The 24,741-nt window shown below is 48.1% G+C and overlaps 34 non-coding genes across 34 annotated transcripts; all 34 read right to left on the reverse strand.

Moving 5' to 3' along the window:
- Nucleotides 1-289: 289 nt before the first annotated feature.
- Nucleotides 290-408, reverse strand: TRNAS-UGA (transfer RNA serine (anticodon UGA)). The gene is made up of 2 exons: nucleotides 371-408; nucleotides 290-335 (listed from the first exon to the last, which is right to left on the reverse strand). It is a non-coding gene; the product is annotated as a tRNA-Ser (tRNA).
- A 248-nt stretch (nucleotides 409-656) lies between these two features.
- On the reverse strand, nucleotides 657-775 carry TRNAL-CAA (transfer RNA leucine (anticodon CAA)). The gene is made up of 2 exons: nucleotides 738-775; nucleotides 657-702 (listed from the first exon to the last, which is right to left on the reverse strand). It is a non-coding gene; the product is annotated as a tRNA-Leu (tRNA).
- A 981-nt stretch (nucleotides 776-1,756) lies between these two features.
- Nucleotides 1,757-1,875, reverse strand: TRNAL-CAA (transfer RNA leucine (anticodon CAA)). The gene is made up of 2 exons: nucleotides 1,838-1,875; nucleotides 1,757-1,802 (listed from the first exon to the last, which is right to left on the reverse strand). It is a non-coding gene; the product is annotated as a tRNA-Leu (tRNA).
- Nucleotides 1,876-1,938: 63 nt separating this feature from the next.
- On the reverse strand, nucleotides 1,939-2,057 carry TRNAL-UAA (transfer RNA leucine (anticodon UAA)). Its single transcript has 2 exons — nucleotides 2,020-2,057; nucleotides 1,939-1,984 (listed from the first exon to the last, which is right to left on the reverse strand). It is a non-coding gene; the product is annotated as a tRNA-Leu (tRNA).
- A 65-nt stretch (nucleotides 2,058-2,122) lies between these two features.
- Nucleotides 2,123-2,241, reverse strand: TRNAL-CAA (transfer RNA leucine (anticodon CAA)). The gene is made up of 2 exons: nucleotides 2,204-2,241; nucleotides 2,123-2,168 (listed from the first exon to the last, which is right to left on the reverse strand). It is a non-coding gene; the product is annotated as a tRNA-Leu (tRNA).
- A 63-nt stretch (nucleotides 2,242-2,304) lies between these two features.
- Nucleotides 2,305-2,423, reverse strand: TRNAL-UAA (transfer RNA leucine (anticodon UAA)). Its single transcript has 2 exons — nucleotides 2,386-2,423; nucleotides 2,305-2,350 (listed from the first exon to the last, which is right to left on the reverse strand). It is a non-coding gene; the product is annotated as a tRNA-Leu (tRNA).
- A 966-nt stretch (nucleotides 2,424-3,389) lies between these two features.
- Nucleotides 3,390-3,508, reverse strand: TRNAL-CAA (transfer RNA leucine (anticodon CAA)). The gene is made up of 2 exons: nucleotides 3,471-3,508; nucleotides 3,390-3,435 (listed from the first exon to the last, which is right to left on the reverse strand). It is a non-coding gene; the product is annotated as a tRNA-Leu (tRNA).
- Nucleotides 3,509-3,755: 247 nt separating this feature from the next.
- TRNAL-CAA (transfer RNA leucine (anticodon CAA)) lies at nucleotides 3,756-3,874 on the reverse strand. Its single transcript has 2 exons — nucleotides 3,837-3,874; nucleotides 3,756-3,801 (listed from the first exon to the last, which is right to left on the reverse strand). It is a non-coding gene; the product is annotated as a tRNA-Leu (tRNA).
- A 63-nt stretch (nucleotides 3,875-3,937) lies between these two features.
- On the reverse strand, nucleotides 3,938-4,056 carry TRNAL-CAA (transfer RNA leucine (anticodon CAA)). Its single transcript has 2 exons — nucleotides 4,019-4,056; nucleotides 3,938-3,983 (listed from the first exon to the last, which is right to left on the reverse strand). It is a non-coding gene; the product is annotated as a tRNA-Leu (tRNA).
- A 1,533-nt stretch (nucleotides 4,057-5,589) lies between these two features.
- TRNAL-UAA (transfer RNA leucine (anticodon UAA)) lies at nucleotides 5,590-5,708 on the reverse strand. The gene is made up of 2 exons: nucleotides 5,671-5,708; nucleotides 5,590-5,635 (listed from the first exon to the last, which is right to left on the reverse strand). It is a non-coding gene; the product is annotated as a tRNA-Leu (tRNA).
- Nucleotides 5,709-6,139: 431 nt separating this feature from the next.
- TRNAL-CAA (transfer RNA leucine (anticodon CAA)) lies at nucleotides 6,140-6,258 on the reverse strand. The gene is made up of 2 exons: nucleotides 6,221-6,258; nucleotides 6,140-6,185 (listed from the first exon to the last, which is right to left on the reverse strand). It is a non-coding gene; the product is annotated as a tRNA-Leu (tRNA).
- A 792-nt stretch (nucleotides 6,259-7,050) lies between these two features.
- On the reverse strand, nucleotides 7,051-7,169 carry TRNAL-UAA (transfer RNA leucine (anticodon UAA)). Its single transcript has 2 exons — nucleotides 7,132-7,169; nucleotides 7,051-7,096 (listed from the first exon to the last, which is right to left on the reverse strand). It is a non-coding gene; the product is annotated as a tRNA-Leu (tRNA).
- A 61-nt stretch (nucleotides 7,170-7,230) lies between these two features.
- TRNAL-UAA (transfer RNA leucine (anticodon UAA)) lies at nucleotides 7,231-7,349 on the reverse strand. The gene is made up of 2 exons: nucleotides 7,312-7,349; nucleotides 7,231-7,276 (listed from the first exon to the last, which is right to left on the reverse strand). It is a non-coding gene; the product is annotated as a tRNA-Leu (tRNA).
- A 62-nt stretch (nucleotides 7,350-7,411) lies between these two features.
- On the reverse strand, nucleotides 7,412-7,530 carry TRNAL-CAA (transfer RNA leucine (anticodon CAA)). Its single transcript has 2 exons — nucleotides 7,493-7,530; nucleotides 7,412-7,457 (listed from the first exon to the last, which is right to left on the reverse strand). It is a non-coding gene; the product is annotated as a tRNA-Leu (tRNA).
- Nucleotides 7,531-8,321: 791 nt separating this feature from the next.
- Nucleotides 8,322-8,440, reverse strand: TRNAL-CAA (transfer RNA leucine (anticodon CAA)). The gene is made up of 2 exons: nucleotides 8,403-8,440; nucleotides 8,322-8,367 (listed from the first exon to the last, which is right to left on the reverse strand). It is a non-coding gene; the product is annotated as a tRNA-Leu (tRNA).
- Nucleotides 8,441-9,238: 798 nt separating this feature from the next.
- Nucleotides 9,239-9,357, reverse strand: TRNAL-CAA (transfer RNA leucine (anticodon CAA)). Its single transcript has 2 exons — nucleotides 9,320-9,357; nucleotides 9,239-9,284 (listed from the first exon to the last, which is right to left on the reverse strand). It is a non-coding gene; the product is annotated as a tRNA-Leu (tRNA).
- Nucleotides 9,358-10,155: 798 nt separating this feature from the next.
- On the reverse strand, nucleotides 10,156-10,274 carry TRNAL-CAA (transfer RNA leucine (anticodon CAA)). Its single transcript has 2 exons — nucleotides 10,237-10,274; nucleotides 10,156-10,201 (listed from the first exon to the last, which is right to left on the reverse strand). It is a non-coding gene; the product is annotated as a tRNA-Leu (tRNA).
- Nucleotides 10,275-10,520: 246 nt separating this feature from the next.
- Nucleotides 10,521-10,639, reverse strand: TRNAL-UAA (transfer RNA leucine (anticodon UAA)). The gene is made up of 2 exons: nucleotides 10,602-10,639; nucleotides 10,521-10,566 (listed from the first exon to the last, which is right to left on the reverse strand). It is a non-coding gene; the product is annotated as a tRNA-Leu (tRNA).
- Nucleotides 10,640-11,254: 615 nt separating this feature from the next.
- On the reverse strand, nucleotides 11,255-11,373 carry TRNAL-UAA (transfer RNA leucine (anticodon UAA)). Its single transcript has 2 exons — nucleotides 11,336-11,373; nucleotides 11,255-11,300 (listed from the first exon to the last, which is right to left on the reverse strand). It is a non-coding gene; the product is annotated as a tRNA-Leu (tRNA).
- Nucleotides 11,374-12,348: 975 nt separating this feature from the next.
- On the reverse strand, nucleotides 12,349-12,467 carry TRNAL-CAA (transfer RNA leucine (anticodon CAA)). Its single transcript has 2 exons — nucleotides 12,430-12,467; nucleotides 12,349-12,394 (listed from the first exon to the last, which is right to left on the reverse strand). It is a non-coding gene; the product is annotated as a tRNA-Leu (tRNA).
- Nucleotides 12,468-12,715: 248 nt separating this feature from the next.
- On the reverse strand, nucleotides 12,716-12,834 carry TRNAL-CAA (transfer RNA leucine (anticodon CAA)). The gene is made up of 2 exons: nucleotides 12,797-12,834; nucleotides 12,716-12,761 (listed from the first exon to the last, which is right to left on the reverse strand). It is a non-coding gene; the product is annotated as a tRNA-Leu (tRNA).
- A 797-nt stretch (nucleotides 12,835-13,631) lies between these two features.
- On the reverse strand, nucleotides 13,632-13,750 carry TRNAL-CAA (transfer RNA leucine (anticodon CAA)). Its single transcript has 2 exons — nucleotides 13,713-13,750; nucleotides 13,632-13,677 (listed from the first exon to the last, which is right to left on the reverse strand). It is a non-coding gene; the product is annotated as a tRNA-Leu (tRNA).
- A 796-nt stretch (nucleotides 13,751-14,546) lies between these two features.
- Nucleotides 14,547-14,665, reverse strand: TRNAL-CAA (transfer RNA leucine (anticodon CAA)). The gene is made up of 2 exons: nucleotides 14,628-14,665; nucleotides 14,547-14,592 (listed from the first exon to the last, which is right to left on the reverse strand). It is a non-coding gene; the product is annotated as a tRNA-Leu (tRNA).
- A 972-nt stretch (nucleotides 14,666-15,637) lies between these two features.
- On the reverse strand, nucleotides 15,638-15,756 carry TRNAL-CAA (transfer RNA leucine (anticodon CAA)). The gene is made up of 2 exons: nucleotides 15,719-15,756; nucleotides 15,638-15,683 (listed from the first exon to the last, which is right to left on the reverse strand). It is a non-coding gene; the product is annotated as a tRNA-Leu (tRNA).
- A 246-nt stretch (nucleotides 15,757-16,002) lies between these two features.
- Nucleotides 16,003-16,121, reverse strand: TRNAL-CAA (transfer RNA leucine (anticodon CAA)). Its single transcript has 2 exons — nucleotides 16,084-16,121; nucleotides 16,003-16,048 (listed from the first exon to the last, which is right to left on the reverse strand). It is a non-coding gene; the product is annotated as a tRNA-Leu (tRNA).
- Nucleotides 16,122-16,554: 433 nt separating this feature from the next.
- Nucleotides 16,555-16,673, reverse strand: TRNAL-CAA (transfer RNA leucine (anticodon CAA)). The gene is made up of 2 exons: nucleotides 16,636-16,673; nucleotides 16,555-16,600 (listed from the first exon to the last, which is right to left on the reverse strand). It is a non-coding gene; the product is annotated as a tRNA-Leu (tRNA).
- A 798-nt stretch (nucleotides 16,674-17,471) lies between these two features.
- Nucleotides 17,472-17,590, reverse strand: TRNAL-CAA (transfer RNA leucine (anticodon CAA)). The gene is made up of 2 exons: nucleotides 17,553-17,590; nucleotides 17,472-17,517 (listed from the first exon to the last, which is right to left on the reverse strand). It is a non-coding gene; the product is annotated as a tRNA-Leu (tRNA).
- Nucleotides 17,591-18,387: 797 nt separating this feature from the next.
- TRNAL-CAA (transfer RNA leucine (anticodon CAA)) lies at nucleotides 18,388-18,506 on the reverse strand. Its single transcript has 2 exons — nucleotides 18,469-18,506; nucleotides 18,388-18,433 (listed from the first exon to the last, which is right to left on the reverse strand). It is a non-coding gene; the product is annotated as a tRNA-Leu (tRNA).
- A 1,157-nt stretch (nucleotides 18,507-19,663) lies between these two features.
- On the reverse strand, nucleotides 19,664-19,782 carry TRNAL-CAA (transfer RNA leucine (anticodon CAA)). Its single transcript has 2 exons — nucleotides 19,745-19,782; nucleotides 19,664-19,709 (listed from the first exon to the last, which is right to left on the reverse strand). It is a non-coding gene; the product is annotated as a tRNA-Leu (tRNA).
- A 797-nt stretch (nucleotides 19,783-20,579) lies between these two features.
- On the reverse strand, nucleotides 20,580-20,698 carry TRNAL-CAA (transfer RNA leucine (anticodon CAA)). The gene is made up of 2 exons: nucleotides 20,661-20,698; nucleotides 20,580-20,625 (listed from the first exon to the last, which is right to left on the reverse strand). It is a non-coding gene; the product is annotated as a tRNA-Leu (tRNA).
- Nucleotides 20,699-21,485: 787 nt separating this feature from the next.
- On the reverse strand, nucleotides 21,486-21,604 carry TRNAL-CAA (transfer RNA leucine (anticodon CAA)). The gene is made up of 2 exons: nucleotides 21,567-21,604; nucleotides 21,486-21,531 (listed from the first exon to the last, which is right to left on the reverse strand). It is a non-coding gene; the product is annotated as a tRNA-Leu (tRNA).
- Nucleotides 21,605-23,133: 1,529 nt separating this feature from the next.
- Nucleotides 23,134-23,252, reverse strand: TRNAL-CAA (transfer RNA leucine (anticodon CAA)). The gene is made up of 2 exons: nucleotides 23,215-23,252; nucleotides 23,134-23,179 (listed from the first exon to the last, which is right to left on the reverse strand). It is a non-coding gene; the product is annotated as a tRNA-Leu (tRNA).
- A 247-nt stretch (nucleotides 23,253-23,499) lies between these two features.
- Nucleotides 23,500-23,618, reverse strand: TRNAL-UAA (transfer RNA leucine (anticodon UAA)). Its single transcript has 2 exons — nucleotides 23,581-23,618; nucleotides 23,500-23,545 (listed from the first exon to the last, which is right to left on the reverse strand). It is a non-coding gene; the product is annotated as a tRNA-Leu (tRNA).
- Nucleotides 23,619-24,416: 798 nt separating this feature from the next.
- TRNAL-UAA (transfer RNA leucine (anticodon UAA)) lies at nucleotides 24,417-24,535 on the reverse strand. The gene is made up of 2 exons: nucleotides 24,498-24,535; nucleotides 24,417-24,462 (listed from the first exon to the last, which is right to left on the reverse strand). It is a non-coding gene; the product is annotated as a tRNA-Leu (tRNA).
- Between the last annotated feature and the right edge of the window lie 206 nt (nucleotides 24,536-24,741).

Consider the following 24,741-nt stretch of genomic DNA (forward strand, 5'->3'; position numbering starts at 1 on the left):
CCCTTAAGTCTGGTGCCTTAGACAACTCGGCCGTTCTGACATGATATATAAGCTGCAGGAAAAGAAGACACTGACTTTGTTCTGGTAGTAAAGTAAAAAAAAGTTTGTCAGAAGTAGGATTCGCACCCACGCACACATACTTGGACCAGAAGCCTCGTTCAACTCGTATGACTGGGCACGGTTTCCCTTGAGGTTAGCGCCTCCGACCACTTGGCCATTCTGACACAATATTTCAGCCCTGCAAAAAGAGACACTGACTTTGTGCTGGTAGTAAATAAAAAAAAGAGTTTGTCAGAAGTGGGATTCGAACCCACGCCCACATACGTGGACCAGAAGCCTCATTCAACCCGTATCACTGGGCAAGGTTTCCCTCAAGTCTGGCGCCTTCGACCACTCGGCCATTCTGCCACGATATTTTAGTCCTAACCAAAGGAGACACTGGCTTTGTTCTTGTACTAAAATAAAAAAAGTTTGTCCGAAGTGAGATTCGAACCCACGCACACATACGTGGAACAGAAGCCTCGTTCAACTCGCATCACCGGGCAAGGTTTCCTTTCAGTCTGGCGCCTTGGACCACTCGGCCATTCTGATACGATATGTCAGCCCCAGCAAAAGGAGACACTGATTTTGTTTCGTTAGTGAAGTAAAAAAAAGTTTGTCGGAAGAGGGATTCGAACCCACGCCCACATACGTGGACCAGAAGCCTCGTTCAACCCCTATCACTGGGCATGGTTTCTCTTGAGTCTGGCGCCTTAGACCACTCGACCATTCTGACACGATATTTCAGCCCCAGCAAAAGGAGACACTGACTTTGTTCTGTTAGTGAAGTAAAAAAAAGTTTGTTGGAAGAGAGATTCGAACCCACGCCCACATACGTAGACCAGAAGCCTCGTTCAACCCCTATCACTGGGCAAGGATTCCCTTGAGTCTGGCGCCTTAGACCACTCGGCCATTCTGACACGATATTTCAGCCCCAGCAAAAGGAGACACTGACTTTGTGCTGGTAGTAAAGTAAACAAAAGAGCTTCTCAGAAGTGGGATTTCAACCGACGCCCTCATACGTAGACCAGAAGCCTCGTTAAACCCGTATCACTGGGCAAGGTTTTCCTTAAGTCTGGCGCCTTGGACCACTCGGCCATCCTGACAGGAAATTTCAGCCCAGCAAAAGGAGACACTGACTTTCTTCTGGTAGTAGATTAAAAAATTTTGTCATAAGTGGGATTCGAACCCACGCACACATACGTGGACCAGAAGCCTCGTTCATCTCGTATGACTGGGCAAGGTTTCCCTTGAGTCTAGCACCTTCGACCACTCGGCCATTCTGACACAATATTTCATCCCAGCAAAAGGAGACACGGACTTTGTGCTGGTAGTAAATTAAAAAAAATTGACAGAAGTGAGATTCGAACCCACGCACACATACGTGGACCAGAGGCCTCGTTCAACTCGCATCACCGGGCACGGTTTCCCTTCAGTCTGGTGCCTTACACCACTCGGCCATTCTGATAGGATATGTCAGCCCCAGCAAAAGGAGATGCTGACTTTGTTCTGTTAGTGAAGTAAAAAAAAGTTTGTCAGAAGAGGGGTTCGAACCCACGCACACATACGTGGACCAGAAGCCTCGTTCAACTCGTGTCACTGGGCAAGGTTTCCCTTGAGTCTGGCGCCTTAGACCACTCGGCCATTCTGATACGATATATCAGCCCCAGCAAAAGATGACACTGACTTTATGCTCGTAGTAAAGTAAAAAAAAGTTTGTCTGAAGTAGGATTTGAACCCACGCCCACACACCTAGTCCAGAAGCCTCATTCAACCCGTATCACTGAGCAAGGTTTCTCTTGAGTCTGGCGCCTTAGACCACTCGGCCATTCGGACACGACATACCAACCCAGCAAAAGGAGACACTGACATTGTTCTGTTAGTAAAGTAAAAAAAGTTTGTCAGAAGTGGGATTCGAACCCACGCCCACATACGTGGACCAGAAGCCTCGTTCAACCCGTATCACTGGGCAAGGTTTCCTTTAAGTCTGGCGCCTTGGACCACTCGGCCATTCTGACACGATATTTCAGCCCAGCAAAAGATGACACTGACTTTATGCTCGTAGTAAAGTAAAAAAAAAGTTTGTCTGAAGTAGGATTTGAACCCACGCCCACACACCTAGTCCAGAAGCCTCATTCAACCCGTATCACTGAGCAAGGTTTCTCTTGAGTCTGGCGCCTTAGACCACTCGGCCATTCGGACACGACATACCAACCCAGCAAAAGGAGACACTGACATTGTTCTGTTAGTAAAGTAAAAAAAGTTTGTCAGAAGTGGGATTCGAACCCACGCCCACATACGTGGACCAGAAGCCTCGTTCAACCCGTATCACTGGGCAAGGTTTCCTTTAAGTCTGGCGCCTTGGACCACTCGGCCATTCTGACACGATATTTCAGCCCAGCAAAAGGAGACACTGACTTTTTTCTGGTAGTAGATTAAAAAATTTTGTCAGAGGTGGGATTCGAACTCACGCACACATAGGTGGACCAGAAGCCTCGTTCAACTCGAATGACTGGGCAAGGTTTCCCTTGAGTCTAGCACCTTCGACATCTCGGCCATTCTGACACAATATTTCAGCCCAGCAAAAGGAGACACTGACTTTGTGCTGGCAGTAAATTTAAAAAAATTGACAGAAGTGAGATTCGAACCCACGCACACATGGACCAGAAGCCTCGTTCAACTCGCATCACCGGGCAAGGTTTCCCTTCAGTGTGGAGCCTTAGACCACTCGGCCATTCTGACACAATTTTTCTGCCCAGCAAAAGGAGACACTGACTTTGTTCTGGTAGTAAAGTAAAAAAAAGTTTGTCAGAATAGGATTCGAACCCACGCCCACATACGTGGACCAGATGCCTCGTTCAACCCGTATCACTGGGCAAGGTTTCGCTTGAGTCTGGAGCCTTAGACCACTCGACCATTCTGACACGATATTTCAGCCCCAGCAAAAGAGGACACTGACTTTGTGCTGGTAGTAAAGTAAAAAAAGAACTTCTCAGAAGAGGGATTTTAACCCACGCCCACATACGTAGACCAGAAGCCCCGTTCAACCCGTATCACTGGGCAAGGTTTCCCTTGAGTCTGGTGCCTTAGACCACTCGACCATTCTGACACGGTATTTCAGCCCCAGCAAAAAAACACTGACTTTATGCTGGTAGTAAAGTAAAAAAAGATTGTCAGAAGTGGGATTCGAACCACGTCCACATACGTGGACCAAAGGCCTCGTTCAACCCGTATCACTGGGCAAGGTTTCCCTTAAGTCTGGCGCCTTCGACCACTCGGCCATTCTGACACAATATTTCGGCCCAGCAAAAGAAGACGCTGACTCTGTGCTGGTAGTAAAGTAAAAAAATTGACAGAAGTGGGATTCGAACCCACGCACACATACGTGTACCAGAAGCCTCGTTCAACTCGTATCACTGGGCAAGGTTTCCCTTGAGTCTGGAGCCTTAGACCACTCGACCATTCTGACACGATATTTCAGTTCCAGCAAAAAAAACACTGACTTTATGCTGGTAGTAAAGTAAAAAAAAGATTGTCAGAAGTGGGATTCGAACCCACGTCCACATACCTGGACCAAAGGCCTCGTTTAACCCGTATCACCGGGCAATGTTTCCCTTAAGTCTGGTGCCTTAGACAACTCGGCCGTTCTGACACGATATATAAGCTGAAGCAAAGGAAGACACTGACTTTGTTCTGGTAGTAAAGTAAAAAACGTTTGTCAGAAGTGGGATTCGCACCCACGCACACATACGTGGACCAGAAGCCTCGTTTATCTCGTATGACTGGGCACGGTTTCCCTTGAGTCTGGCGCCTTGGACCACTCGGCCATTCTGACACGATGTTTCAGCCCAGCAAAAGGAGACACTGACTTTCTTCTGGTAGTAGATTAAAAAAATTTTGTCAGAAGTGGGATTCGAACCCACGCACACATACGTGGACCAGAAGCCTCGTTCAACCCGTATCACTGGGCAAGGTTTTCCTTGAGTCTGGAGCCTTAGACCACTCGACCATTCTGACACGATATTTCAGCCCCAGCAAAAGGAGACACTGACTTTGTTCTGTTAGTGAAGTAAAAAAAAAGTTTGTTGGAAGAGAGATTCGAACCCACGCCCACATACGTAGCCCAGAAGCCTCGTTCAACCCCTATCACTGGGCAAGGATTCCCATGAGTCTGGCGCCTTAGACCACTCGGCCATTCTGACACGACATAGCTGCCCCAGCAAAAGAAGACACTGACTTCGTGCTGGTAGTAAAGTAAAAAAAAGTTTGTCAGAAGTGGAATTTGAACCCACGCCCACATACGTGGACCAGAAGCCTCGTTCAACCCGCACCACTGGGCAAGGTTTCCCTTGTGTCTGGCGCCCTAGACCACTCGGCCATTCTGACACGATATTTCAGCCCCAGCAAAAGGAGACACTGACTTTGTTCTGTTAGTGAAGTAAAAAAAGTTGTTTGTTGGAAGAGAGATTCGAACCCACGCCCACATACGTAGACCAGAAGCCTCGTTCAACCCCTATCACTGGGCAAGGATTCCCTTGAGTCTGGCGCCTTAGACCACTCGGCCATTCTGACACGACATAGCTGCCCCAGCAAAAGAAGACACTGACTTCGTGCTGGTAGTAAAGTAAAAAAAGAGCTTCTCAGAAGTGGGATTTCAACCCACGCCCACATACGTAGGCCAGAGGCCTCGTTCAACCCGTATCACTGGGCAAGGTTTCCCTTAAGTCTGGCGCCTTGGACCACTCGGCCATTCTGACACGATATTTCAGCCCAGCAAAAGGAGACACTGACTTTGTTCTGGTAGTAGATTTAAAAATTTTGTCAGAAGTGGGATTCGAACTCACGCACACATAGGTGGACCAGAAGCCTCGTTCAACTGGAATGACTGGGCAAGGTTTCCCCTGAGTCTAGCACCTTCGACCACTCGGCCATTCGGACACAAATTTCAGCCCAGCAAAAGGAGACACTGACTTTGTGCTGGTAGTAAATTAAAAAAAATTGACAGAAGTGGGATTCGAACCCACGCACACACACATGCACCAGAAGCCTCATTCAACTCGTATCACTGGGCAAGGTTTCCCTTGAGTCTGGCGCCTTAGACCACTCGGCCATTCTGATACAATATATCAGCCCCACCAAAAGATGGCACTGACTTTATGCTCGTAGTAAAGTAAAATAAGAGTTTGTCTGAAGTGGGATTTGAACCCACGCCCACACACCTAGACCAGAAGCCTCGTTCAACCCGTATCACTGAGCAAGGTTTCTCATGAGTCTGGCGCCTTAGACCACTCGGCCATTCGGACACGACATATCAACCCAGCAAAAGGAGACACTGACATTGTTCTGTTAGTAAAGTAAAAAAAAGTTTGTCAGAAGTTGGATTTGAACCCATGCCCACATACGTGGACCTGAAGCCTCGTTCAACCCGTATCACTGGGCAAGGTTTCCCTTGAGTCTGGCGCCTTTGACCACTCGGCCATTCTGACACGATATATCAGCCCCAGCAAAAGAAGACACTGACATCGTGCTGGTAGTAAAGTAAAAAAAGTTTGTCAGAAGTGGGATTCGAACCCACGCACACATACGTGGACCAGAAGCCTCGTTACACTCGTATCACTGGGCAAGGTTTACCTTAAGTCTGGCGCCTTCGACCACACGGCCATTCTGACACAATATTTCAGCCCAGCAAAAGGAGACACTGACTTTGTTCTGGTAGTAAAGTAAAAAAAAGTTTGTCAGATTAGGATTCGAACCCACGCCCACATACGTGGACCAGAAGCCTCGTTCAACCCGTATCACTGGGCAAGGTTTTCCTTCAGTCTGGAGCCTTAGACCACTCGACCATTCTGACACGATATTTCAGCCCCAGCAAAAGGAGACACTGACTTTGTTCTGTTAGTGAAGTAAAAAAAAGTTTGTTGGAAGAGAGATTCGAACCCACGCCCACATACGTAGACCAGAAGCCTCGTTCAACCTCTATCACTGGGCAAGGATTCCCTTGAGTCTGGCGCCTTGGACCACTCGGCCATTCTGACACGACATAGCTGCCCCAGCAAAAGAAGACACTGTCTTCGTGCTGATAGTAAAGTAAAAAAAAGTTTGTCAGAAGTGGGATTCGAACCCACGCCCACATACGTGGACCAGAAGCCTCGTTCAACCCGTATCACTGGGCAAGGTTTCCCTTGAGTCTGGCGCCTTAGACCACTCGGCCATTCTGACACGATATTTTAGCCCCAGCAAAAGGAGACACTGACTTTGTGCTGGTAGTAAAGTAAAAAAAAGAGCTTCTCAGAAGTGGGATTTCAACCCGCGCCCACATACGTAGACCAGAGGCCTCGTTCAACCCGTATCACTGGGCAAGGTTTCCCTTAAGTCTGGCGCCTTGGACCACTCGGCCATTCTGACACGATATTTCAGCCCAGCAAAAGGAGACACTGACTTTGTTCTGGTAGTAGATTTAAAAATTTTGTCAGAAGTGGGATTCGAACTCACGCACACATAGGTGGACCAGAAGCCTCGTTCAACTCGAATGACTGAGCAAGGTTTCCCTTGAGTCTAGCACCTTCGACCACTCGGCCATTCTGACACAATATTTCAGCCCAGCAAAAGGAGACACTGACTTTGTGCTGGTAGTAAATTAAAAAAAATTGACAGAAGTGGGATTCGAACTCAAGCACACATGGACCAGAAGCCTCGTTCAACTCGCATCACCGGGCAAGGTTTCCCTTCAGTCTGGCGCCTTAGACCACTCGGCCATTCTGACACAATTTTTCTGCCCAGCAAAAGGAGACACTGACTTTGTTTTGGTAGTAAAGTGAAAAAAAGTTTGTCAGAGTAGGATTCGAACCCACGCCCACATACGTGAACCAGAAGCCTCGTTCAACCCGTATCACTGGGCAAGGGTTCCCTTGAGTCTGGAGCCTTAGACCACTCGACCATTCTGACACGATATTTCAGCCCCAGCAAAAGAAGACACTGACTTTGTGCTGGTAGTAAAGTAAAAAAAGAACTTCTCAGAAGTGGGATTTTAACCCACGCCCACATACGTAGACCAGAAGCCTCGTTCAACCCGTATCGCTGGGCAAGGTTTCCTTTAAGTCTGGTGCCTTGGACCACTCGGCCATTCTGACACGATATTTCAGACCAGCAAAAGAAGACACTGACTTTCTTCTGGTAGTAGATTAAAAAATTTGTCAGAAGTGGGATTCAAACCCACGCCCCCATACGTGGACCAGAAGCCTCGTTCAACCCGTATCACTGGGCAAGGTTTCCCTTAAGTCTGGCGCCTTCAACCACTCGGCCATTCTGACACAACATTTCGGCCCAGCAAAAGAAGACGCTGACTCTGTGCTGGTAGTAAAGTAAAAAAAATTGACAGAAGTGGGATTCGAACCCACGCACACATACGTGTACCAGAAGCCTCGTTCAACTCGTATCACTGGGCAAGGTTTCCCTTGAGTCTGGAGCCTTAGACCACTCGACCATTCTGACACGATATTTCAGCCCCAGCAAAAAAAACACTGACTTTATGCTGGTAGTAAAGTAAAAAAAGTTTGTCAGAAGTGGGATTCGAACCCACGACCACATACGTGGACCAAAGGCCTCGTTTAACCCGTATCACCGGGCAATGTTTCCCTTAAGTCTGGTGCTTTAGACAACACGGCCGTTCTGACCCGATGTATAAGCTGAAGCAAAGGAAGACACTGACTTTGTTCTGGTAGTAAATTAAAAAAAGTTTGTCAGAAATGGGATTCGCACCCACGCACACATACGTGGAGCAGAAGCCTCGTTTATCTCGTATGACTGGGCAAGGTTTCCCTTGAGTCTAGCACCTTCGACCACTCAGCCATTCTGACAAAATATTTCAGCCCAGCAAATGGAGACACTGACTTTGTGCTGGTAGTAAATTAAAAAAAATTGACAGAAGTGAGATTCGAACCCACGCACACATACGTGGACCAGAAACCTCGTTCAACTCGCATCACCGGGCAAGGTTTCCCTTCAGTCTGGCGCCTTACACCACTCGGCCGTTCTGACTCGATATGTCAGCCCCAGCAAAAGGAGACGCTGACTTTGTTCTGTTAGTGAAGTAAAAAAAGTTTGTCAGAAGAGGGATTCGAACCCACGCACACACACGTGCACCAGAAGCCTCATTCAACTCGTATCACTGGGTAAGGTTTCCCTTGAGTCTGGCGCGTTAGACCACTCGGCCATTCTGATACGACATAGCTGCCCCAGCAAAAGAGACTGACTTCGTGCTGGTAGTAAAGTAAAAAAAAGTTTGTCAGAAGTGGGATTCGAACCCACGCCCACATACGTGGACCAGAAGCCTCGTTCAACCCGTATCACTGGGCAAGGTTTCCCTTGAGTCTGGCGCCTTAGACCACTCGGCCATTCTGACACGATATTTCAGCCCCAGCAAAAGGAGACACTGACTTTGTTCTGTTGGTGAAGTAAAAAAAAGTTTGTTGGAAGAGAGATTCGAACCCACGCCCACATACGTAGACCAGAAGCCTCGTTCAACCCCTATCACTGGGCAAGGATTCCCTTGAGTCTGGCGCCTTAGACCACTCGGCCATTCTGACACGACATAGCTGCCCCAGCAAAAGAAGACACTGACTTCGTGTTGGTAGTAAAGTAAAAAAAGAGCTTCTCAGAAGTGGGATTTCAACCCACGCCCACATACGTAGACCAGAGGCCTCGTTCAACCCGTATCACTGGGCAAGGTTTCCCTTAAGTCTGGCGCCTTGGACCACTCGGCCATTCTGACACGATATTTCAGCCCAACAAAAGGAGACACTGACTTTGTTCTGGTAGTAGATTTAAAAACTTTGTCAGAAGTGGGATTCGAACTCACGCACACATAGGTGGACCAGAAGCCTCGTTCAACTGGAATGACTGGGCAAGGTTTCCCCTGAGTCTAGCACCTTCGACCACTCGGCCATTCGGACACAATATTTCAGCCCAGCAAAAGGAGACACTGACTTTGTGCTGGTAGTAAATTAAAAAAAAATTGACAGAAGTGGGATTCGAACCCACGCACACACACATGCACCAGAAGCCTCATTCAACTCGTATCACTGGGCAAGGTTTCCCTTGAGTCTGGCGCCTTAGACCACTCGGCCATTCTGATACGATATATCAGCCCCAGCAAAAGATGGCACTGACTTTATGCTCGTAGTAAAGTAAAATAAGAGTTTGTCTGAAGTGGGATTTGAACCCACGCCCACACACCTAGACCAGAAGCCTCGTTCAACCCGTATCACTGAGCAAGGTTTCTCTTGAGTCTGGCGCCTTAGACCACTCGGCCATTCGGACACAACATATCAACCCAGCAAAAGGAGACACTGACATTGTTCTGTTAGTAAAGTAAAAAAAAGTTTGTCAGAAGTTGGATTCGAACCCATGCCCACATACGTGGACCTGAAGCCTCGTTCAACCCGTATCACTGGGCAAGGTTTCCCTTGAGCCTGGCGCCTTTGACCACTCGGCCATTCTGACACGACATATCAGCCCCAGCAAAAGAAGACACTGACATCGTGCTGGTAGTAAAGTAAAAAAAGTTTGTCAGAAGTGAGATTCGAACCCACGCACACATACGTGGACCAGAAGCCTCGTTACACTCGTATCACTGGGCAAGGTTTACCTTAAGTCTGGCGCCTTCGACCACACGGCCATTCTGACACAATATTTCAGCCCAGCAAAAGGAGACACTGACTTTGTTCTGGTAGTAAAGTAAAAAAAAAGTTTGTCAGATTAGGATTCGAACCCACGCCCACATACGTGGACCAGAAGCCTCGTTCAACCCGTATCACTGGGCAAGGTTTTCCTTCAGTCTGGAGCCTTAGACCACTCGACCATTCTGACACGATATTTCAGCCCCAGCAAAAGGAGACACTGACTTTGTTCTGTTAGTGAAGTAAAAAAAAGTTTGTTGGAAGAGAGATTCGAACCCACGCCCACATACGTAGACCAGAAGCCTCGTTCAACCCCTATCACTGGGCAAGGATTCCCTTGAGTCTGGCGCCTTAGACCACTCGGCCATTCTGACACGACAGAGCTGCCCCAGCAAAAGAAGACACTGACTTCGTGCTGGTAGTAAAGTAAAAAAGAGTTTGTCTGAAGTGGGATTTGAACCCACGCCCACACACCTAGACCAGAAGCCTCGTTCAACCCGTATCACTGAGCAAGGTTTCTCTTGAGTCTGGCGCCTTAGACCACTCGGCCATTCAGACACGACATATCAACCCAGCAAAAGGAGACACTGACATTGTTCTGTTAGTAAAGTAAAAAAAGTTTGTCAGAAGTTGGATTCGAACCCACGCCCACATACGTGGACAGGAAGCCTTGTTCAACCCGTATCACTGGGCAAGGTTTCCCTTGAGTCTGGCGCCTTAGACAACTCGGTTATTCTGACACGATATATCAGCCCCAGCAAAAGAAGACACTGACTTCGTGCTGGTAGTAAAGTAAAAAAAGTTTGTCAGAAGTGGGATTCGAACCCACGCACACATACGTGGACCAGAAGCCTCGTTACACTCGTATCACTGGGCAAGGTTTACCTTAAGTCTGGCGCCTTCGACCACTTGGCCATTCTGACACAATATTTCAGCCCAGCAAAAGGAGACACTGACTTTGTTCTTGTAGTAAAGTAAAAAAAAAGAGTTTGTCTGAAATGGGATTTCAGCTCACGCCCACACACCTGGACCAGAACCATCGTTCAACCCGTATCACTGAGCAAGGTTTCCCTTAAGTCTGGCGCCTTCGACCACTCGGCCATTCTGATACGATATGTCAGCCTCACCAAAGAAGACGCTGACTTTGTGCTGGTAGTAATGTAAAAAAAATTGACGGAAGTGAGATTCGAACCCACGTCCACATACGTGGACCAAAGGCCTCGTTCAACCCGTATCACTGGGCAATATTTCCCTTGAATCTGGAGCCTTAGACCACTCGACCATTTTGACATGATATTTCAGCAACAGCAAAAGAAGACACTGACTTTGTGCTGGTAGTAAAGTAAAAAAAAGACCTTCTCAGAAGGGGGATTTCAGCCCACGCCCACATACGTAGACGAGAAGCCTCGTTCAACTCGTATCACTGGGCAAGGTTTCCCTTAAGTGTGGCGCCTTGGACCACTCGGCCATTCTGACACGATATTTCAGCCCAGCAACAGGAGACACTGACTTTCTTCTGGTAGTAGAATAAAAAATTTTGTCAGAAGTGGGATTCGAACCCACGCCCACATACGTGGACCAGAAGCCTCGTTCAAACCGTATCACTGGGCAAGGTTTCCCTTAAGTTTGGCGCCTTCGACCACTCGGCCTTTCTGACACGATATTTCTGCCCAGCAAAAGGAGACACTGACTTTGTTCTGGTAGTAAAGTAAAAAAAATTGTCAGAAGTGGGATTCGAACCCACGCACACATACGTGGACCTGAAGCCTCGTTCAACTCGTATCACTGGGCAAGGTTTCCCTTGAGTCTGGCGCCTTAGACCACGCGGCCATTCTGATACGATATGTCAGCCCAAGCAAAAGAAGACGCTGACTCTGTGCTGGTAGTAAAGTTAAAAAAATTGACAGAAGTGGGATTCAAACCCACGCCCACACACCTGGACCAGAATCCTCGTTCAACCCGTATCACTGAGCAAGGTTTCCCTTAAATCTGGCGCCTTCGACCACTCGGCCATTCTGATACGATATGTCAGCCTCACCAAAGAAGACGCTGACTCTGTGCTGGTAGTAAAGTAAAAAATTTGACGAAAGTGAGATTCGAACCCACGTCCACATACGTGGACCAAAGGCCTCGTTTAACCCGTATCAACGGGCAATGTATCCCTTAAGTCTGGTGCTTCAGACAACTCGGCCGTTCTGACATGATATATAAGCTGCAGGAAAAGAAGACACTGACTTTGTTCTGGTAGTAAAGTAAAAAAAAGTTTGTCAGAAGTAGGATTCGCACCCACGCACACATACGTGGACCAGAAGCCTCATTCAACCCGTATCACTGGGCAAGGTTTCCCTTAAGTCTGGTGCCTTCGACCACTCGGCCATTCTGCCACGATATTTTAGTCCTAACCAAAGGAGACACTGGCTTTGTTCTTGTACTAAAATAAAAAAAGTTTGTCCGAAGTGAGATTCGAACCCACGCACACATACGTGGAACAGAAGCCTCGTTCAACTCGCATCACCGGGCAAGGTTTCCTTTCAGTCTGGCGCCTTGGACCACTCGGCCATTCTGATACGATATGTCAGCCCCAGCAAAAGGAGACACTGATTTTGTTTCGTTAGTGAAGTAAGAAAAAGTTTGTCGGAAGAGGGATTCGAACCCACGCCCACATACGTGGACCAGAAGCCTCGTTCAACCCCTATCACTGGGCATGGTTTCTCTTGAGTCTGGCGCCTTAGACCACTCGACCATTCTGACACGATATTTCAGCCCCAGCAAAAGGAGACACTGACTTTGTTCTGGTAGTGAAGTAAAAAAAAAGTTTGTTGAAGAGAGATTCGAACCCACGCCCACATACGTAGACCAGAAGCCTCGTTCAACCCCTATCACTGGGCAAGGATTCCCTTGAGTCTGGCGCCTTAGACCACTCGGCCATTCTGACACGACATAGCTGCCCCAGCAAAAGAAGACACTGACTTCGTGCTGGTAGTAAAGTAAAAAAAGTTTGTCGGAAGTGGGATTCGAACCCACGCCCACATACGTGGACCAGAAGCCTCGTTCAACTCGTATCACTGGGCAAGGTTTCCCTTGAGTCTGGCGCCTTAGACCACTCGGCCATTCTGACACGATATTTCAGCCCCAGCAAAAGGAGACACTGACTTTGTTCTGTTAGTGAAGTAAAAAAAAAAGTTTGTTGGAAGAGAGATTCGAACCCACGCCCACATACGTAGACCAGAAGCCTCGTTCAACCCCTATCACTGGGCAAGGATTCCCTTGAGTCTGGCGCCTTAGACCACTCGGCCATTCTGACACGACATAGCTGCCCCAGCAAAAGAAGACACTGACTTCGTGCTGGTAGTAAAGTAAAAAAAGCTTCTCAGAAGTGGGATTTCAACCCACGCCCACATACGTAGACCAGAGGCCTCGTTCAACCCGTATCACTGGGCAAGGTTTCCCTTAAGTCTGGCGCCTTGGACCACTCGGCCATTCTGACACGATATTTCAGCCCAGCAAAAGGAGACACTGACTTTGTTCTGGTAGTAGATTTAAAAATTTTGTCAGAAGTGGGATTCGAACTCACGCACACATAGGTGGACCAGAAGCCTCGTTCAACTGGAATGACTGGGCAAGGTTTCCCCTGAGTCTAGCACCTTCGACCACTCGGCCATTCGGACACAATATTTCAGCCCAGCAAAAGGAGACACTGACTTTGTGCTGGTAGTAAATTAAAAAAAATTGACAGAAGTGGGATTCGAACCCACGCACACACACATGCACCAGAAGCCTCATTCAACTCGTATCACTGGGCAAGGTTTCCCTTGAGTCTGGCGCCTTAGACCACTCGGCCATTCTGATACGATATATCAGCCCCAGCAAAAGATGCCACTGACTTTATGCTCGTAGTAAAGTAAAATAAGAGTTTGTCTGAAGTGGGATTTGAACCCACGCCCACACACCTAGACCAGAAGCCTCGTTCAACCCGTATCACTGAGCAAGGTTTCTCTTGAGTCTGGCGCCTTAGACCACTCGGCCATTCGGACACGACATATCAACCCAGCAAAAGGAGACACTGACATTGTTCTGTTAGTAAAGTAAAAAAAAGTTTGTCAGAAGTTGGATTCGAACCCATGCCCACATACGTGGATCTGAAGCCTCGTTCAACCCGTATCACTGGGCAAGGTTTCCCTTGAGTCTGGCGCCTTTGACCACTCGGCCATTCTGACACGATATATCGGCCCCAGCAAAAGAAGACACTGACATCGTGCTGGTAGTAAAGTAAAAAAAGTTTGTCAGAAGTGGGATTCGAACCCACGCACACATACGTGGACCAGAAGCCTCGTTACACTCGTATCACTGGGCAAGGTTTACCTTAAGTCTGGCGCCTTCGACCACACGGTCATTCTGACACAATATTTCAGCCCAGCAAAAGGAGACACTGACTTTGTTCTGGTAGTAAAGTAAAAAAAAGTTTGTGAGATTAGGATTCGAACCCACGCCCACATACGTGGACCAGAAGCCTCGTTCAACCCGTATCACTGGGCAAGGTTTTCCTTCAGTCTGGAGCCTTAGACCACTCGACCATTCTGACACGATATTTCAGCCCCAGCAAAAGGAGACACTGACTTTGTTCTGTTAGTGAAGTAAAAAAAAGTTTGTTGGAAGAGAGATTCGAACCCACGCCCACATACGTAGACCAGAAGCCTCGTTCAACCCCTATCACTGGGCAAGGATTCCCTTGAGTCTGGCGCCTTAGACCACTCGGCCATTCTGACACGACAGAGCTGCCCCAGCAAAAGAAGACACTGACTTCGTGCTGTAGTAAAGTAAAAAAAAGTTTGTCAGAAGTGGGATTCGAACCCACGCCCACATACGTGGACCAGAAGCCTCGTTCAACCCGTATCACTAGGCAAGGTTTCCCTTGAGTCTGGCGCCTTAGACCACTCGGCCATTCTGACACGATATTTTAGCCCCAGCAAAAGGAGACACTGACTTTGTGCTGGTAGTAAAGTAAAAAAAAGAGCTTCTCAGAAGTGGGATTTCAACCCACGCCCACATACGTAGACCAGAGGCCTCGTTCAACCCGTATCACTGGGCAAGGTTTCCCTTAAGTCTGGCGCCTTGGACCACTCGGCCATTCTGACACGATATTTCAGCCCAGCAAAAGGAGACACTGACTTTGTTCTGGTAGTAGATTTAAAAATTTTGTCAGAAGTGGGATTCGAACTCACGCACACATGGACCAGAAGCCTCGTTCAACTCGCATCACCGGGCAAGGTTTCCCTTCAGTGTGGAGCCTTAGACCACTCGGCCATTCTGACACAATTTTTCTGTCCAGCAAAAGGAGACACTGACTTTGTTCTGGTAGTAAAGTAAAAAAAAGTTTGTCAGAATAGGATTCGAACCCACGCCCACATACGTGGACCAGATGCCTCGTTCAACCCGTATCACTGGGCAAGGTTTCGCTTGAGTCTGGAGCCTTAGACCACTCGACCATTCTGACACGATATTTCAGCCCCAGCAAAAGAAGACACTGACTTTGTGCTGGTAGTAAAGTAAAAAAAGAACTTCTCAGAAGAGGGATTTTAACCCACGCCCACATACGTAGACCAGAAGCCCCGTTCAACCCGTATCACTGGGCAAGGTTTCCCTTGAGTCTGGTGCCTTAGACCACTCGACCATTCTGACACGGTATTTCAGCCCCAGCAAAAAAACACTGACTTTATGCTGGTAGTAAAGTAAAAAAAAGATTGTCAGAAGTGGGATTCGAACCACGTCCACATACGTGGACCAAAGGCCTCGTTCAACCCGTATCACTGGGCAAGGTTTCCCTTAAGTCTGGCGCCTTCGACCACTCGGCCATTCTGACACAATATTTCGGCCCAGCAAAAGAAGACGCTGACTCTGTGCTGGTAGTAAAGTAAAAAAATTGACAGAAGTGGGATTCGAACCCACGCACACATACGTGTACCAGAAGCCTCGTTCAACTCGTATCACTGGGCAAGGTTTCCCTTGAGTCTGGAGCCTTAGACCACTCGACCATTCTGACACGATATTTCAGTTCCAGCAAAAAAACACTGACTTTATGCTGGTAGTAAAGTAAAAAAAAGATTGTCAGAAGTGGGATTCGAACCCACGTCCACATACGTGGACCAAAGGCCTCGTTTAACCCGTATCACCGGGCAATGTTTCCCTTAAGTGTGGTGCCTTAGACAACTCGGCCGTTCTGACACGATATATAAGCTGAAGCAAAGGAAGACACTGACTTTGTTCTGGTAGTAAAGTAAAAAACGTTTGTCAGAAGTGGGATTCGCACCCACGCACACATACGTGGACCAGAAGCCTCGTTTATCTCGTATGACTGGGCACGGTTTCCCTTGAGTCTGGCGCCTTGGACCACTCGGCCATTCTGACACGATGTTTCAGCCCAGCAAAAGGAGACACTGACTTTCTTCTGGTAGTAGATTAAAAAAATTTTGTCAGAAGTGGGATTGGAACCCACGCACACATACGTGGACCAGAAGCCTCGTTCAACCCGTATCACTGGGCAAGGTTTTCCTTGAGTCTGGAGCCTTAGACCACTCGACCATTCTGACACGATATTTCAGCCCCAGCAAAAGGAGACACTGACTTTGTTCTGTTAGTGAAGTAAAAAAAAAAGTTTGTTGGAAGAGAGATTCGAACCCACGCCCACATACGTAGACCAGAAGCCTCGTTCAACCCCTATCACTGGGCAAGGATTCCCTTGAGTCTGGCGCCTTAGACCACTCGGCCATTCTGACACGACATAGCTGCCCCAGCAAAAGAAGACACTGACTTCGTGCTGGTAGTAAAGTAAAAAAAAGTTTGTCAGAAGTGGGATTCGAACCCACGCCCACATACGTGGACCAGAAGCCTCGTTCAACCCGTATCACTGGGCAAGGTTTCCCTTGAGTCTGGCGCCCTAGACCACTCGGCCATTCTGACACGATATTTCAGCCCCAGCAAAAGGAGACACTGACTTTGTTCTGTTAGTGAAGTAAAAAAAAAGTTTGTTGGAAGAGAGATTCGAACCCACGCCCACATACGTAGACCAGAAGCCTCGTTCAACCCCTATCACTGGGCAAGGATTCCCTTGAGTCTGGCGCCTTAGACCACTCGGCCATTCTGACACGACATAGCTGCCCCAGCAAAAGAAGACACTGACTTCGTGCTGGTAGTAAAGTAAAAAAAGAGCTTCTCAGAAGTGGGATTTCAACCCACGCCCACATACGTAGGCCAGAGGCCTCGTTCAACCCGTATCACTGGGCAAGGTTTCCCTTAAGTCTGGCGCCTTGGACCACTCGGCCATTCTGACACGATATTTCAGCCCAGCAAAAGGAGACACTGACTTTGTTCTGGTAGTAGATTTAAAAATTTTGTCAGAAGTGGGATTCGAACTCACGCACACATAGGTGGACCAGAAGCCTCGTTCAACTGGAATGACTGGGCAAGGTTTCCCCTGAGTCTAGCACCTTCGACCACTCGGCCATTCGGACACAATATTTCAGCCCAGCAAAAGGAGACACTGACTTTGTGCTGGTAGTAAATTAAAAAAAATTGACAGAAGTGGGATTCGAACCCACGCACACACACATGCACCAGAAGCCTCATTCAACTCGTATCACTGGGCAAGGTTTCCCTTGAGTCTGGCGCCTTAGACCACTCGGCCATTCTGATACGATATATCAGCCCCAGCAAAAGATGCCACTGACTTTATGCTCGTAGTAAAGTAAAATAAGAGTTTGTCTGAAGTGGGATTTGAACCCACGCCCACACACCTAGACCAGAAGCCTCGTTCAACCCGTATCACTGAGCAAGGTTTCTCTTGAGTCTGGCGCCTTAGACCACTCGGCCATTCGGACACGACATATCAACCCAGCAAAAGGAGACACTGACATTGTTCTGTTAGTAAAGTAAAAAAAAGTTTGTCAGAAGTTGGATTCGAACCCATGCCCACATACGTGGATCTGAAGCCTCGTTCAACCCGTATCACTGGGCAAGGTTTCCCTTGAGTCTGGCGCCTTTGACCACTCGGCCATTCTGACACGATATATCGGCCCCAGCAAAAGAAGACACTGACATCGTGCTGGTAGTAAAGTAAAAAAAGTTTGTCAGAAGTGGGATTCGAACCCACGCACACATACGTGGACCAGAAGCCTCGTTACACTCGTATCACTGGGCAAGGTTTACCTTAAGTCTGGCGCCTTCGACCACACGGTCATTCTGACACAATATTTCAGCCCAGCAAAAGGAGACACTGACTTTGTTCTGGTAGTAAAGTAAAAAAACGTTTGTGAGATTAGGATTCGAACCCACGCCCACATACGTGGACCAGAAGCCTCGTTCAACCCGTATCACTGGGCAAGGTTTTCCTTCAGTCTGGAGCCTTAGACCACTCGACCATTCTGACACGATATTTCAGCCCCAGCAAAAGGAGACACTGACTTTGTTCTGTTAGTGAAGTAAAAAAAAGTTTGTTGGAAGAGAGATTCGAACCCACGCCCACATACGTAGACCAGAAGCCTCGTTCAACCCCTATCACTGGGCAAGGATTCCCTTGAGTCTGGCGCCTTAGACCACTCGGCCATTCTGACACGACACAGCTGCCCCAGCAAAAGAAGACACTGACTTCGTGCTGGTAGTAAAGTAAAAAAAAGTTTGTCAGAAGTGGGATTCGAACCCACGCCCACATACGTGGACCAGAAGCCTCGTTCAACCCGTATCACTAGGCAAGGTTTCCCTTGAGTCTGGCGCCTTAGACCACTCGGCCATTCTGACACGATATTTTAGCCACAGCAAAAGGAGACACTGACTTTGTGCTGGTAGTAAAGTAAAAAAAAGAGCTTCTCAGAAGTGGGATTTCAACCCACGCCCACATACGTAGACCAGAGGCCTCGTTCAACCCGTATCACTGGGCAAGGTTTCCCTTAAGTCTGGCGCCTTGGACCACTCGGCCATTCTGACACGATATTTCAGCCCAGCAAAAGGAGACACTGACTTTGTTCTGGTAGTAGATTTAAAAATTTTGTCAGAAGTGGGATTCGAACTCACGCACACATGGACCAGAAGCCTCGTTCAACTCGCATCACCGGGCAAGGTTTCCCTTCAGTGTGGAGCCTTAGACCACTCGGCCATTCTGACACAATTTTTCTGCCCAGCAAAAGGAGACACTGACTTTGTTCTGGTAGTAAAGTAAAAAAAAGTTTGTCAGAATAGGATTCGAACCCACGCCCACATACGTGGACCAGATGCCTCGTTCAACCCGTATCACTGGGCAAGGTTTCGCTTGAGTCTGGAGCCTTAGACCACTCGACCATTCTGACACGATATTTCAGCCCCAGCAAAAGAAGACACTGACTTTGTGCTGGTAGTAAAGTAAAAAAAGAACTTCTCAGAAGAGGGATTTTAACCCACGCCCACATACGTAGACCAGAAGCCCCGTTCAACCCGTATCACTGGGCAAGGTTTCCCTTGAGTCTGGTGCCTTAGACCACTCGACCATTCTGACACGGTATTTCAGCCCCAGCAAAAAAACACTGACTTTATGCTGGTAGTAAAGTAAAAAAAAGATTGTCAGAAGTGGGATTCGAACCACGTCCACATACGTGGACCAAAGGCCTCGTTCAACCCGTATCACTGGGCAAGGTTTCCCTTAAGTCTGGCGCCTTCGACCACTCGGCCATTCTGACACAATATCTCGGCCCAGCAAAAGAAGACGCTGACTCTGTGCTGGTAGTAAAGTAAAAAAATTGACAGAAGTGGGATTCGAACCCACGCACACATACATGCACCAGAAGCCTCATTCAACTCGTATCACTGGGCAAGGTTTCCCTTGAGTCTGGCGCCTTAGACCACTCGGCCATTCTGATACGATATATCAGCCCCAGCAAAAGATGCCACTGACTTTATGCTCGTAGTAAAGTAAAATAAGAGTTTGTCTGAAGTGGGATTTGAACCCACGCCCACACACCTAGACCAGAAGCCTCGTTCAACCCGTATCACTGAGCAAGGTTTCTCTTGAGTCTGGCGCCTTAGACCACTCGGCCATTCGGACACGACATATCAACCCAGCAAAAGGAGACACTGACATTGTTCTGTTAGTAAAGTAAAAAAAAGTTTGTCAGAAGTTGGATTCGAACCCATGCCCACATACGTGGATCTGAAGCCTCGTTCAACCCGTATCACTGGGCAAGGTTTCCCTTGAGTCTGGCGCCTTTGACCACTCGGCCATTCTGACACGATATATCGGCCCCAGCAAAAGAAGACACTGACATCGTGCTGGTAGTAAAGTAAAAAAAGTTTGTCAGAAGTGGGATTCGAACCCACGCACACATACGTGGACCAGAAGCCTCGTTACACTCGTATCACTGGGCAAGGTTTACCTTAAGTCTCGCGCCTTCGACCACACGGTCATTCTGACACAATATTTCAGCCCAGCAAAAGGAGACACTGACTTTGTTCTGGTAGTAAAGTAAAAAAAAGTTTGTGAGATTAGGATTCGAACCCACGCCCACATACGTGGACCAGAAGCCTCGTTCAACCCGTATCACTGGGCAAGGTTTTCCTTCAGTCTGGAGCCTTAGACCACTCGACCATTCTGACACGATATTTCAGCCCCAGCAAAAGGAGACACTGACTTTGTTCTGTTAGTGAAGTAAAAAAAAGTTTGTTGGAAGAGAGATTCGAACCCACGCCCACATACGTAGACCAGAAGCCTCGTTCAACCCCTATCACTGGGCAAGGATTCCCTTGAGTCTGGCGCCTTAGACCACTCGGCCATTCTGACACGACAGAGCTGCCCCAGCAAAAGAAGACACTGACTTCGTGCTGGTAGTAAAGTAAAAAAAAGTTTGTCAGAAGTGGGATTCGAACCCACGCCCACATACGTGGACCAGAAGCCTCGTTCAACCCGTATCACTAGGCAAGGTTTCCCTTGAGTCTGGCGCCTTAGACCACTCGGCCATTCTGACACGATATTTTAGCCCCAGCAAAAGGAGACACTGACTTTGTTCTGGTAGTAGATTTAAAAATTTTGTCAGAAGTGGGATTCGAACTCACGCACACATGGACCAGAAGCCTCGTTCAACTCGCATCACCGGGCAAGGTTTCCCTTCAGTGTGGAGCCTTAGACCACTCGGCCATTCTGACACAATTTTTCTGCCCAGCAAAAGGAGACACTGACTTTGTTCTGGTAGTAAAGTAAAAAAAAGTTTGTCAGAATAGGATTCGAACCCACGCCCACATACGTGGACCAGATGCCTCGTTCAACCCGTATCACTGGGCAAGGTTTCGCTTGAGTCTGGAGCCTTAGACCACTCGACCATTCTGACACGATATTTCAGCCCCAGCAAAAGAAGACACTGACTTTGTGCTGGTAGTAAAGTAAAAAAAGAACTTCTCAGAAGAGGGATTTTAACCCACGCCCACATACGTAGACCAGAAGCCCCGTTCAACCCGTATCACTGGGCAAGGTTTCCCTTGAGTCTGGTGCCTTAGACCACTCGACCATTCTGACACGGTATTTCAGCCCCAGCAAAAAAACACTGACTTTATGCTGGTAGTAAAGTAAAAAAAAGATTGTCAGAAGTGGGATTCGAACCACGTCCACATACGTGGACCAAAGGCCTCGTTCAACCCGTATCACTGGGCAAGGTTTCCCTTAAGTCTGGCGCCTTCGACCACTCGGCCATTCTGACACAATATTTCGGCCCAGCAAAAGAAGACGCTGACTCTGTGCTGGTAGTAAAGTAAAAAAATTGACAGAAGTGGGATTCGAACCCACGCACACATACGTGTACCAGAAGCCTCGTTCAACTCGTATCACTGGGCAAGGTTTCCCTTGAGTCTGGAGCCTTAGACCACTCGGCCATTCTGACACGACATAGCTGCCCCAGCAAAAGAAGACACTGACTTCGTGTTGGTAGTAAAGTAAAAAAAGAGCTTCTCAGAAGTGGGATTTCAACCCACGCCCACATACGTAGACCAGAGGCCTCGTTCAACCCGTATCACTGGGCAAGGTTTCCCTTAAGTCTGGCGCCTTGGACCACTCGGCCATTCTGACACGATATTTCAGCCCAGCAAAAGGAGACACTGACTTTGTTCTGGTAGTAGATTTAAAAACTTTGTCAGAAGTGGGATTCGAACTCACGCACACATAGGTGGACCAGAAGCCTCGTTCAACTGGAATGACTGGGCAAGGTTTCCCCTGAGTCTAGCACCTTCGACCACTCGGCCATTCGGACACAATATTTCAGCCCAGCAAAAGGAGACACTGACTTTGTGCTGGTAGTAAATTAAAAAAAATTGACAGAAGTGGGATTCGAACCCACGCACACACACATGCACCAGAAGCCTCATTCAACTCGTATCACTGGGCAAGGTTTCCCTTGAGTCTGGCGCCTTAGACCACTCGGCCATTCTGATACGATATATCAGCCCCAGCAAAATATGGCACTGACTTTATGCTCGTAGTAAAGTAAAATAAGAGTTTGTCTGAAGTGGGATTTGAACCCACGCCCACACACCTAGACCAGAAGCCTCGTTCAACCCGTATCACTGAGCAAGGTTTCTCTTGAGTCTGGCGCCTTAGACCACTCGGCCCTTCGGACACGACATATCAACCCAGCAAAAGGAGACACTGACATTGTTCTGTTAGTAAAGTAAAAAAAAGTTTGTCAGAAGTTGGATTCGAACCCATGCCCACTTACGTGGACCTGAAGCCTCGTTCAACCCGTATCACTGGGCAAGGTTTCCCTTGAGTCTGGCGCCTTTGACCACTCGGCCATTCTGACACGATATATCGGCCCCAGCAAAAGAAGACACTGACATCGTGCTGGTAGTAAAGTAAAAAAAGTTTGTCAGAAGTGGGATTCGAACCCACGCACACATACGTGGACCAGAAGCCTCGTTACACTCGTATCACTGGGCAAGGTTTACCTTAAGTCTCGCGCCTTCGACCACACGGTCATTCTGACACAATATTTCAGCCCAGCAAAAGGAGACACTGACTTTGTTCTGGTAGTAAAGTAAAAAAAAGTTTGTCAGATTAGGATTCGAACCCACGCCCACATACGTGGACCAGAAGCCTCGTTCAACCCGTATCACTGGGCAAGGTTTTCCTTCAGTCTGGAGCCTTAGACCACTCGACCATTCTGACACGATATTTCAGCCCCAGCAAAAGGAGACACTGACTTTGTTCTGTTAGTGAAGTAAAAAAAAGTTTGTTGGAAGAGAGATTCGAACCCACGCCCACATACGTAGACCAGAAGCCTCGTTCAACCCCTATCACTGGGCAAGGATTCCCTTGAGTCTGGCGCCTTAGACCACTCGGCCATTCTGACACGACAGAGCTGCCCCAGCAAAAGAAGACACTGACTTCGTGCTGGTAGTAAAGTAAAAAAGAGTTTGTCTGAAGTGGGATTTGAACCCACGCCCACACACCTAGACCAGAAGCCTCGTTCAACCCGTATCACTGAGCAAGGTTTCTCTTGAGTCTGGCGCCTTAGACCACTCGGCCATTCAGACATGACATATCAACCCAGCAAAAGGAGACACTGACATTGTTCTGTTAGTAAAGTAAAAAAAAGTTTGTCAGAAGTTGGATTCGAACCCACGCCCACATACGTGGACAGGAAGCCTTGTTCAACCCGTATCACTGGGCAAGGTTTCCCGTGAGTCTGGCGCCTTAGACAACTCGGTTATTCTGACACGATATATCAGCCCCAGCAAAAGAAGACACTGACTTCGTGCTGGTAGTAAAGTAAAAAAAGTTTGTCAGAAGTGGGATTCGAACCCACGCACACATACGTGGACCAGAAGCCTCGTTACACTCGTATCACTGGGCAAGGTTTACCTTAAGTCTGGCGCCTTCGACCACTTGGCCATTCTGACACAATATTTCAGCCCAGCAAAAGGAGACACTGACTTTGTTCTGGTAGTAAAGTAAAAAAAAGTTTGTCAGATTAGGATTCGAACCCACGCCCACATACGTGGACCAGAAGCCTCGTTCAACCCGTATCACTGGGCAAGGTTTCCCTTAAGTCTGGAGCCTTAGACCACTCGACCATTCTGACACGATATTTCAGCCCCAGCAAAAGGAGACACTGACTTTGCGCTGGTAGTAAAGTAAAAAAAAGAGTTTGTCTGAAATGGGATTTCAGCTCACGCCCACACACCTGGACCAGAACCATCGTTCAACCCGTATCACTGAGCAAGGTTTCCCTTAAGTCTGGCGCCTTCGACCACTCGGCCATTCTGATACGATATGTCAGCCTCACCAAAGAAGACGCTGACTTTGTGCTGGTAGTAATGTAAAAAAAAATTGACGGAAGTGAGATTCGAACCCACGTCCACATACGTGGACCAAAGGCCTCGTTCAACCCGTATCACTGGGCAATATTTCCCTTGAATCTGGAGCCTTAGACCACTCGACCATTTTGACATGATATTTCAGCAACAGCAAAAGAAGACACTGACTTTGTGCTGGTAGTAAAGTAAAAAAAAGACCTTCTCAGAAGGGGGATTTCAGCCCACGCCCACATACGTAGACGAGAAGCCTCGTTCAACTCGTATCACTGGGCAAGGTTTCCCTTAAGTGTGGCGCCTTGGACCACTCGGCCATTCTGACACGATATTTCAGCCCAGCAAAAGGAGACACTGACTTTCTTCTGGTAGTAGATTAAAAAATTTTGTCAGAAGTGGGATTCGAACCCACGCCCGCATATGTGGACCAGATGCCTCGTTCAAACCGTATCACTGGGCAAGGTTTCCCTTAAGTTTGGCGCCTTCGACCACTCGGCCTTTCTGACACGATATTTCTGCCCAGCAAAAGGAGACACTGACTTTGTTCTGGTAGTAAAGTAAAAAAAAATTGTCAGAAGTGGGATTCGAACCCACGCACACATACGTGGACCTGAAGCCTCGTTCAACTCGTATCACTGGGCAAGGTTTCCCTTGAGTCTGGCGCCTTAGACCACGCGGCCATTCTGATACGATATGTCAGCCCAAGCAAAAG

Source organism: Rhipicephalus microplus, chromosome 2 (assembly GCF_043290135.1).
Source record: "Rhipicephalus microplus isolate Deutch F79 chromosome 2, USDA_Rmic, whole genome shotgun sequence".
NCBI lineage: Eukaryota > Metazoa > Arthropoda > Arachnida > Ixodida > Ixodidae > Rhipicephalus > Rhipicephalus microplus.